Below are 11,774 nucleotides of genomic sequence, written 5' to 3'. Positions count from 1 at the left end.
TAGGGTACATTTAAAAAATTGCACACACTTTCAGAAATATGTTCTTGATAAAATGCTCAGAACATATTAGGAAAATTTTCAAAAACATGTAGTATATGAAAAAAATGTTAATCATGCAATTGAAAAAAAAGTTAATTGTGTATAACAATAATGTTTCTGATGTATACCAAAATTTATGACGTGTATGAAAAAAGTAGACATAGAATCATATATTTCCAAAAAATGTTATGTATTTGAAAAAATTTAAACATGTAAAAATATATTTTAAATGTATACGGAAAATGTACAAATGTATGAAAAAAAAGCAGACAACAAAACATATATTTGAGCGAACCAACCTGTCGTTGGATAGTTAGGTGGACAATGGTATCCTCAGGCCACCAGTATTCAAGTCCTAGTGCTCGCATTTAGGGGCAGTTCCCACAATCATATCATTACTTTGAGATTTAAGAATCATTTTGGTCAAACATTCAGCTGCAATGTTGAAAATAAAAGGAAAGAGGGGGTCACCCTGTCTGACCCCCTTAGCACTTTGGAAATAGGTGCCTACTTTATCATATATTTTTTGCGGGAAAAAAAACCCTCTAACTTGTTGCAATTAATCTAAATAGGGGCCTACTTTATCATTAATCTAAATGGACATGGTGCAATTACGTAAAACTTGTTTTGCCCAATTGCGTCATTTTTAATTAAAACCTCTAACTTGGTGGCAGGCAATAAGAATGTCTTAATTGACCATGCCGTACGCCTTCTCAAAATCAAATTTAGTAACAAGCCCCACTTGCTTTTTAACATGAGCATGCTGCATTACTCGTGTAAAGAAAGATTGTCATGCACAATAGATCGTTTTTTATTAAAGAATCCTGATGAACACTAAACGGTTTAATAAAAAAAGATTCAAACAAGTTGTATCTAGAATATCAGTTATATATGTGGTATGAGGATGTAGGAAGGGACAAACCTTACTACGCACGTCAACACATTCAACCAGGTGATCATGGAAATAGGTCGGCTAGAGGTCAAAGCGGGAAGACAAAGCGTCAACACATTCATGCATGGCACAGAAACATCGATCATGAATTCAGATATAAGAATAAACAGACTAAAAATGTTCGTACTAGGAAATCGATGACAAAGACGTACCGCTGCGCAGTAGTGGACGACCTTGACCTTGTCGAGCTGGACGTTCTCGGGGTGCCTCCAGAGCATGGCGAGCACGAGGTTGTACACCGGCAGGATAGGCTTGTACACGTCCCTGAAGAACATGTTGAGGAAGTCCTGCTCGGCGAAGGGGGTGGGGTCGGTGACGACGAGCTTGTCGAGGAGGGCCCTGGCGGTGGCGAGGCTGGGCTCGTGCACGAACATGCCGGCGTTGAAGTAGAGCGGCGGCGGGGGCACGCCGAGCTCGCGCTCCGGCCACACCACCCGGTCCGGGCACTGCTGGCAGTAGCCGATCTTGTACTGCGGGGTGTGGCTCCACGTCTTTTCGCAGAAGCAGTCCATGACGGCGTAGAAGCTGCCCTTGTCGAGGTCGAACAGGTGGTCGATGTTGTCGAACACCTGGATGTCTGCGTCCAGGTACACCATCCTCTCGTACTCCATGAACTGTACGTGTTAGACTCTGTATTTAATGGGCCCACTTGTAATTATGTTGTACATCACTATATAATGGAAAGGTCACCCTACGTTTGGAGGTGTGCCACAAACCCTAAAACCCTTGTTTAATATGGTATTCGACCTAACGATCTAATGTCTTCCGCTCCGCCTCCGCCACCAGCCGCCGCCGCTGCCTCAAGCACCGCCGGCACCGCGGTTTCCTTCCCCGTCCTTCTACCGCCGCCCCCCGTCCACATGGATCACTCGTTCCTTCCACCGTCCCTCGCGCGTCTCCTCAACGTCGGGACTGCGCCCTACACGGCGGACGGATCGCTCGGCCCCCTGCAAACTCAATCCGCGGGGTCTCTCTTCGCCGGCCCGGTGTCTTCGCTGTACGCCGGCGTCTCCTCTTCATCGCCTGCTGCTTCGGCCCGGTCCCAGCAACCGTCGCCGCCGCCGGCTGCCGTGCACTCCCTTGTGCCCGCGCCGCCACCACCTACCGCGTCGCACCAGATGCGTGCGATCGCGCCTGCTCCGGCTGCCTCCATCTACACCGCAGCCGGCCCTACTGTTGCCGATGCCGCCCATGCCAATCACGGCGGCTACCCACTGTATGCGGCGCCGTACGGCCCATCGCCACCTGCGCGTCCTTCCTATGGTGCGTACCCTTGCCAGGGCGCGTACCCGGCTCCGCCGCCCTATGGGGCGCCCTACCCGTACGGCCCCTCGCACCTGTACGCACCGGCTGCGGCGCCATCTGCACCAATGCCCTCTCCGACGCCATACGTGGATGCCGAAGCTGCTCTGGCCGCGATCTCCTCGCCGCCGTTTTTATTCTCGCACCTCCTTCCGGTGAAGCTTAAACCGGACAATTATCTATATTGGCGTGCTCGGGTGCTTCCTCTCCTTCGCAGCCATTACTTGGAGGGGTTCGTCAACGATACACTGCCATGTCCACCGCCACATCATCCGATGTTCCGTGCGTGGATCGCTCAGGACCAAGCCATCCTCTCAGCCATCCAGTCTTCTCTGGGTGAGGGTGTGGCCGGGCTCGTCCTCTTTGCTTCGTCCTCTCATGAGGTGTGGGACATCCTGGAGTCGAGTTTCTCGTCTTAGTCTACTGCTCAATCCATGGCCATCCGTGCCAAGCTTGGTGAAACTCGCAAGGACAATGGTACGGTGACCACCTTCTACAACAAGATCAAGAAGTTGGCTGACACTCTTGCTTCCATTGGAGAGCCCCTTCGTGACAGCGAGTTCACATCCTTCATCCTAGCCGGCCTCGACAGCGACTACGACTCGCTTGCCGAGGTGATTAATGAACGCAAGGAGCCTCTTCGTCCTCAGGAACTCTACAGCCGTCTCTTGTCAACGGAGCAACGGCTCAAGGCGCGCCGCCCCGACGTCTCCATCGACTCCTCCGTCAACGCCGTGTACCGTGACAAAGGCGGTGGCCGTGGCCCCTCTGCAGCTTCCTCGGGGGGAGGGGGCAAGTCCGGTGGTGGTGCGCCCTCGGCACAACAGCAGCAGGCCCCGCGTTCTGGTGCCCCGGTAGTCGTCGTTGACGGCCGCGCCTGCGCCTGCTGTACCACCTGTGGTGCGGCTCAGCCATGTCAACTCTGTGGCCTGCCTCGCCATGTCGCCTCTCGCTGTCATCGCCGGTTCAAGATGGACTTCCTTGGCCTCGGCAATTATGGCAAGGGCAACGAGCGTCATGTTAACATGGCGCAACAGGGTCACACCCTTTCTTATCCTGTTGATCCTTCTTGGTACATGGATACTGGAGCAACCACGCACGTCACGAACGAGCTGGGCAAGCTAACTGTCCAGCAGCCTTACCGTGGGCATGACAAAGTTCACACAGCTAACGGGGCAGGTATGCACATTTCGCATGTTGGTCAGGCATCACTTCGCACAAACACCTCTAGGACATTGCATCTTAGAAATGTTCTTCGTGTTCCCACAGTTGCACGTAATTTACTCTCTGTTTCTAAACTTACAGAGGATAATAATGTTTTCTGTGAGTTTCACCCGTTTCATCTCTTTGTTAAGGATCGTGCTACGAGGAACATACTTCTTAGAGGTCGCTACCGCCATGGTCTATATGCTCTTGATGCCCCCACCGACATTCCCGCTCCTGCTGCTGCGTTCCAAGTCTTCAGTGGCGTTCGTGTGTCTCCATCACTATGGCACTCTCGTCTTGGTCACCCAGCATCTCCCATTGTTCGCCATGTCCTCCATCGTCATGAGCTACCGTCTGAGTCTAGTAATAAAGATGCCGCTGTCTGTGATGCCTGCCAGCAAGGCAAGAGTCATCAGTTACCTTTTTCTGTTTCTACACATATAGTCAAAACTCCTCTTGAGCTTGTATTTTCCGATGTATGGGGTCCTGCCCAGCTGTCCGTTAGTGGGCACAAATATTATGTCAGTTTCATTGATGCTTATAGTCGCTTTACCTGGATTTATCTTCTTAAGCATAAGTCTGATGTGTTTAATGTGTTTTTACAATTTCAAGCACATGTTGAGAGACTCCTAGATCATAAAATCATTCATGTACAATCAGACTGGGGGGGTGAATACCGCAACCTCAGTACTTTCTTTGAAAAACTTGGAATTGCTCATCGTGTTTCTTGCCCACACACACATCAGCAGAATGGTTCAGCTGAACGTAAGCACCGTCATATTGTTGAAACTGGGTTAACCTTGCTTGCTCATGCCTATGTCCCGTTTCGTTTTTGGAGCGATGCTTTTATTACAGCCTGTTTTCTTATAAATAGGCTTCCTTCGCGGCTCCTTCATATGAAAACTCCACTTGAACTCTTGCTTGGTCAGACTCCTGATTACACGTTTCTTAAAGTGTTCGGTTGTGCGTGTTGGCCGCATCTCTGTCCGTATAACAATCGCAGGTTTGAGTTCCGATCAAAGAAGTGTGTCTTTCTGGGGTATAGTTCTGTTCACAAAGGGTATAAGTGCCTTCATGTCCGGTCTAATCGTGTGTATATCTTCCGAGATGTTGTTTTTGATGAGCACGTTTTTCCCTTTGTTCTTCTTCCCTCACCTGACACAAGCTCCACACCGCCAGTGCAACCATCCACTATATTGCCTGATCAATTTGTAGATGCTGCACATTCGCCCTCTTTGTTGTCTAACCATGGTGCAGGTATTGGGAGATGTGTGCGGCTTGAGCTCCTGGATGAGGTTGACACTCCGGCTCCCTCGTCCCCGACGGCTACGTCATCACCACCCGCTCACGTCGATCGGCTGGCTTCGTGCATCTCCCATGCAACGAGCCCGCCTGTGCCCGTGACCGCGACTGCTGCACCGTGTGTCACCACTCCGGCCCAGCCGCCGCTTCTGCTGACTGGCGCATCGGCCCAGCGGCCCGTCACGTCTGCGCCGGCGTCCTTGTCATCGACGCCTGGGTCGTCACCTGCACCGACGCATGGGCCGTCCCCGCCTGGGAGTCCCCGCCATCGATGCCTGGGCCGTCTTCGCCTGGGAGTTCCGCGTCATCCTCGTCGCTTGTGCGGCACTTGTCCCGCTCATCTGGATCAGCGTCGCCCTCGAGTGCGTCGGCGTCTCCTGCTGTGTTTTCCTCGTCACCGCCACCGACTGCATCAGCCTCTGCCATGACGGATGCTGCGTCCACTTCATCATCCTCACCATCGGTTTCGCCACCTGCTCTGCCCCCGGTGTTGCGTCCTCATACACGTAGCAAAAGTGGGGTGTTTCGTCCTAAGGAACGCAAGGATGGCACGGTGGCCTGGCTTGCGACTTGCATGGCGCAGGCGCAGTCCGACCCTACTGCTGAGCCTCGGCATTTTCAGGCTGCCCTGAGTATCCCTCACTGGCATACTGCGATGGAACAAGAATACCACGCTCTTCTTAAGAATGAAACGTGGCGACTGGTTCCTCCCAAGGCTGGTGTCAACATCATTGACTCAAAGTGGGTCTTCAAGGTAAAGAAACATGCTGATGGTTCTATCGAGAGATACAAGGCTCGACTGGTTGCTAAAGGATTCAAACAACGCCATGGCCTTGATTATGAGGACACCTTCAGTCCAGTGGTCAAACCGACCACGATTCGGCTTCTGCTCTCACTGGCAATTACCCGTGGATGGTCTCTTCGTCAGCTTGATGTTCAGCATGCTTTCCTTCATGGTGTTCTTGAGGAGGAGGTTTACATGCGTCAGCCTCCCGGTTTTGTTGATCCAGCTCGTCCGCATCATCTATGTCATCTTGTTAAGGCACTCTATGGTCTGAAGCAGGCTCCGCGCGCTTGGCATGCGCGTCTTGGCACCACTCTTCGGGCTCATGGATTTGTTCCCTCTCTGGCCGATACCTCGTTATTTCTTCTTCAGCGACCTACAGTTACTATGTACCTACTGGTCTATGTTGACGATATCATCTTGGTCAGTTCCTCGGACTATGCTGCGGATCGCTTGGTTTTTGCTTTGAGTGCTGACTTTGCGGTTAAGGATCTTGGGCAGCTTCACTATTTCCTTGGCCTTGAAGTATTGTCCTCTGGTTCTGGCTTGACTCTCACTCAGCAGAAGTATTCTCTCGATATTCTTCGGAGGTCTGGTATGCTCCAGTGCAAGACAGCTACTACACTATGTCCTCCACTCACCGACTATCTACTCTCGATGGTTCTCTCCTCCCTACTGATGAGGCTACTGAGTATCGCAATATTGTTGGTGGCTTGCAGTACTTGACTATCACTCGTCCTGATATCTCCTATGCGGTCAACCGGGTCTGCCAGTTTCTTCATGCTCCTCGAGACTCTCACTGGGCTGCAGTTAAGCGCATTTTGCGTTACATCCGGTCCACTTCTTCTTATGGCTTGCATCTGCAACCGGCCCCCTCTGGCGTTCTCTCTGCGTTCTCTGATGCGGACTGGCTGGGAGTCCGGATGACAGACGATCAACGGGGGGATATGCAGTGTTCCTTGGTTCGAACTTGATCGCCTGGAGTGCTCGTAAACAAGCAACGGTGACCCGCAGTAGCACTGAAGCTGAGTACAAAGTAGTTGCAAATGCCACAACAGAGCTTATTTGGATACAGTTTTTGCTCAGAGAGTTGAAGATTCCTCAGAAGCAGCCGCCGGTGCTTTGGTGTGATAACATTGGGGCGACGTATTTGTCTTCAAATCCAGTCTTTCATGCTCGCACCAAACACATTGAAGTTGATTACCATTTTGTCAGGGAACGTGTTGCCCAGAAACTGCTTCTTATCAAGTTCATCTCCTCGAAAGATCAACTTGCTGACATCTTCATGAAGCCACTGCCTCTTCCTCAGTTTGAAGGGTGTAGGCACAATCTCAACCTAGTGAATTCTTCTGAGCACGGTTAAGATTGAGGGAGGGTGTTAGACTCTGTATATACTGGGCCCCACTTGTAATTATGTTGTACATCACTATATAATGGAAAGGTCACCCCATGTTTGGAGGTGTGCCACAAACCCTAAAACCCTTGTCTAATAGTACGTACACCAGAATCACTACCGGACTCACGGTCTATGCCTACGGCCAGGGGCCGTCGGCATAGGTCCTTTGCCGTCGGCATAGATCTATGCCTACGGTTGCCGTCGACATAGACCCGTCGACGTAGATATCGTCAGCGTAGTCTTGTCAGACCGTCGGCATAGTATAGCCGTCAGCATAGGGACCTATGCCGACGGCCGGGGTTAGCCGTCGGCATAGTTTAGCCATTGGCAGTGTTTTTCCGTCTGACGGCAACGGACGGCGCCGTCAAAAGCGCTGACGAGTCATGGGACGCCATGTGGCAGAGGTACGCTGACGGCTTGGCCGTCGGCATAGGTAGAAATCTATGCCGATGGCCTAGCCGTCGGCGTACCTCTGCCACGTGGCGTCCCGTGGTGCTCCTGGTGGCAGTGCTATGCCTACAGCAAAGCCGTAGGCATAGTCCTGCCACGTGTCTTTCCCTGGTTTCTCCTGGCGGCAGGGCTATGCCTATGGCAAAGCCGTCGGCATAGATGAAAATCTATGCCGATGGCATTGCCGTAGGCATAGATCTGCCACATGGCAAGCCCTGGTAACTCCTCGGCTTATATATGCCGACGGCTTTGCCGTAGGCATAGTTTTTTTTTATTTTTTTTGTTATTTTCCCTGTTTTTTCTTTTTCAATTCATTTGACAGCATTTCAAAGCAGAATAATATGGAATTATGCAGAAATATGACAGTTCATCATCTAAACATACTCAAGTTCATCATCATCATCTAAACATAGTCAAGTTCATCATCATCATCATCTAAATATCATCACCGGTGGAAGTTCATGAACATAAAAGTAGTGCAAGACATGGAACATCATAAAAGTAGCAACATGAAAGGCATGGCACGACGGCCACATGCACGGAATCATCATCGACATCAAGCAAGACCACCTCCGCCAAAACCACCACCAAGACCACCTCCACCAAAACCACCACCACCAAGACCACCTCTGCCAAAACCGCCACCGCGACCACCATCACTCTGCCAGATCGGAGTGACTGGGGTCGATGGAGCAGTAGTCGAGCCACCGGTCCCCTACATGTTTCAGAAAAGATTCTAACGGTAAATATGATATGATAGTGTTGAATGAACGAGAACTAGTTTGCCAGTAGTTAGGCAAATGTACTAACCGGAGCATCACTGCCTAGTGCCACCCATTCATCGAACGTGGGCACGTGTGGGGGTTCTCCCGCAGGTGGTGGTGGGGGTCCCATTTGTGGTGGATCCGTGCGGTTACTCCAAGACGCCAACATAGCCTGGATGTTAGTTAAACAAGCAAACTAGAAGGTCAAAAGGAATGAAAGTGCAAAAATTTAGCTTGGTTTTAAGAGGGCAAAACTAACCGCCATCATCTGACGGTTGTAATCATCATTTGCCTTCACTCGTTGCAAGTGAAGGAAATATGCCCTAGAGGCAATAATAAAGTTATTATTTATTTCCTTATTTCATGATAAATGTTTATTATTCATGCTAGAATTGTATTAACCGGAAACATAATACATGTGTGAATACATAGACAAACAGAGTGTCACTAGTATGCCTCTACTTGACTAGCTCGTTAATCAAAGATGGTTATGTTTCCTAACCATAGACAAAGAGTTGTTATTTGATTAACGAGGTCACATTATTAGTTGAATGATCTGATTGACATGACCCATTCCATTAGCTTAGCACCCGATCGTTTAGTATGTTGCTATTGCTTCCTTCATGACTTATACATGTTCCTATGACTATGAGATTATGCAACTCCCGTTTGCCGGAGGAACACTTTGGGTGCTACCAAACGTCACAACGTAACTGGGTGATTATAAAGGAGCATTACAGGTGTCTCCAAAGGTAGATGTTGGGTTGGCGTATTTCGAGATTAGGATTTGTCACTCCGATTGTCGGAGAAGTATCTCTGGGCCCTCTCGGTAATGCACATCACATAAGCCTTGCAAGCATTGCAACTAATGAGTTAGTTGCGAGATGATGTATTACGGAACGAGTAAAGAGACTTGCCGGTAACGAGATTGAACTAGGTATTGGATACCGACGATCGAATCTCGGGCAAGTAACATACCGATGACAAAGGGAACAACGTATGTTGTTATGCGGTCTGACCGATAAAGATCTTCGTAGAATATGTAGGAGCCAATATGGGCATCCAGGTCCCGCTATTGGTTATTGACCGGAGACGTGTCTCGGTCATGTCTATATTGTTCTCGAACCGTAGGGTCCGCACGCTTAAGGTTTCGATGACAGTTATATTATGAGTTTATGAGTTTTGATGTACCGAAGGAGTTCGGAGTCCCAGATGAGATCGGGGACATGACGAGGAGTCTCGAAATGGTCGAGATGTAAAAATTGATATATTGGACGACTATATTCGGACATCGGAAAGGTTCCGAGTGATCCGAGTATTTTTCGGAGTACCGGAGAGTTACAGGAATTCGCCGGGGAGTATATGGGCCTTATTGGGCTTTAGGGGAAAGAGATAGGAGAGGTTGGGCGCCCCCCCAAGGCCTAGTCCGAATTGGACTAGGGGGAAGGGCTGCGCCCCCTCCTTCCTTCTCTCCTCTTTTCCCTTGCCTTGACTCCCAGTCCTAATACATGGAAGGACTCCTAGTTGGACTAGGAAAGGGGGAATCCTACTCCCGGTGGGAGTAGGACTCCCCTAGGGCGCGCCATAGAGAGGGCCGGCCCTCCCCTCCTCCACTCCTTTATATACGGGGGCAGGGGGCACCCCATAGACACACAAGTTGATCATTGAGATCGTTCCTTAGCCGTGTGCGGTGCCCCCTGCCACCATATTCCACCTCGATCATATCGTTGTAGTGCTTAGGTGAAGCCCTACGTCGGTAGAACATCAAGATCGTCACCACGCAGTCGTGCTGACGGAACTCTTCCCCGACGCTTTGCTGGATCGGAGCCCAGGGATCGTCATCGAGCTGTACGTGTGCTAAGAACTCGGAGGTGCCGGAGTAACGGTGCTTGGATCGGTCGGATCGGGAAGAATACGTATGACTACTTCCTCTACGTTGTGTCAACGCTTCCGTTGTGATCTACAAGGGTACGTACATCATACTCTCCCCTCGTTGCTATGCATCACCATGATCTTGCGTGTGCGTAGGAATTTTTTTTGAAATTACTACGTTCCCCAACAGTGGCATCCGAGCCTAGGTTTTATGGTTTGATGTTATTTGCACGAGTAGAACACAAGTGAGTTGTGGACGATATAAGTCATACTGCCTACCAGCATGTCATACTTTGGTTCGGCAGTATTGTTGGATGAAGCGGCCCGGACCGACATTACGCGTACGCTTACGCGAGACCGGTTCTCCCGACATGCTTTGCACAAAGGTGGCTAGCGGGTGACTGTCTCTCCAACTTTAGTTGAACTGAGTGTGGCTACGCCCGGTCCTTGCGAAGGTTAAAACGGAGTCTATTTGACAAACTATCGTTGTGATTTTGATGCGTAGGTAAGATTGGTTCTTGCTTAAGCCCGTAGCAGCCACGTAAAATATGCAACAACAAAGTAGAGGACGTCTAACTTGTTTTTGCAGGGCATGTTGTGATGTGATATGGTCAAAACGTGATGAGATATAAGTTGTTGTATGAGATGATCATGTTTTGTTATCGGCAACTGGCAAAAGCCTTATGGTTGTCTTTATATTGCATAAGATGCAAGCGCCAAATAATTGCTTTACTTTATCGCTATGCGATAGCAATAGTTGCAAGAGCAATAGTTGGCGAGACGACCGTGTGACGACACATTGATATAGATCAAGATGATGGAGATCATGGTGTCATGCCGGTGACGATAGAGATCATGACAGTACTTTGGAGATGGAGACCAAAGGCGCAAGATGATGATGGCCATATCATGTCACATATTTTGATTGCATATGATGTTTATCTTTTATACATCTTATTTTGCTTAGTTTGACGGCAGCATTTTAAGATGATCTCTCACTAAATTATCAAGAAGTGTTCTCCCTGAGTATGCACCGTTGCGAAAGTTCTTCGTGCTGAGACACCACGTGATGATCGGGTGTGATAGGCTCTACGTTCAAATACAACGGGTGCAAAACAGTTGCACACGCGGAATACTCAGGTTATACTTGACGAGCCAAGCATATACAGATATGGCCTCGGAACACGGAGACCGAAAGGTCAAGCGTGAATCATATAGTAGATATGATCAACATAACGATGTTCACCATTGAAAACTACTCCATCTCATGTGATGATCGGTTATGGTTTAGTTGATTTGGATCACGTGATCACTTAGAGGATTAGAGGGATGTCTATCTAAGTGGGAGTTCTTAAGTAATCTGATTAATTGAACTTAAATTTATCATGAACTTAGTCCTGGTAGTATTTTGCAAATTATGTTGTAGATCAATAGCTTGCGTTGTTGCTTTCATATGTTTATTTTGATATGTTCCTAGAGAAAAATTGTGTTGAAAGATGTTAGTAGCAATGATGCGGATTGGATCCATGATCTGAGGTTTATCCTCATTGCTGCACAGAAGAATTATGTCCTTGATGCACCGCTAGGTGACAGACCTATTGCAGGAGCAGATGCAGACGTTATGAACGTTTGGCTAGCTCAATATGATGACTACTTGATAGTTTAGTGCACCATGCTTAATGGCTTAGAATCGGGACTTCAAAGACG

The 11,774-nt window shown here is 49.2% G+C and overlaps 1 pseudogene; it reads right to left on the bottom strand.

The window, feature by feature from the left end:
• Positions 1-727: 727 nt before the first annotated feature.
• LOC147983703 (galactinol synthase 3 pseudogene) overlaps positions 728-11,774 on the bottom strand; it is a 34,915-nt pseudogene continuing 23,868 nt past the window's right edge.

The sequence above is a fragment of the Triticum urartu genome, chromosome 2A (genome assembly GCF_056163025.1).
Source record: "Triticum urartu cultivar PI428250 chromosome 2A, HENAU_Tu73, whole genome shotgun sequence".
Taxonomy (NCBI): domain Eukaryota; kingdom Viridiplantae; phylum Streptophyta; class Magnoliopsida; order Poales; family Poaceae; genus Triticum; species Triticum urartu.
The sequence above is the reverse complement of the archived record's forward strand: the minus strand, read 5'-3'. Positions and strand labels throughout refer to the sequence as shown.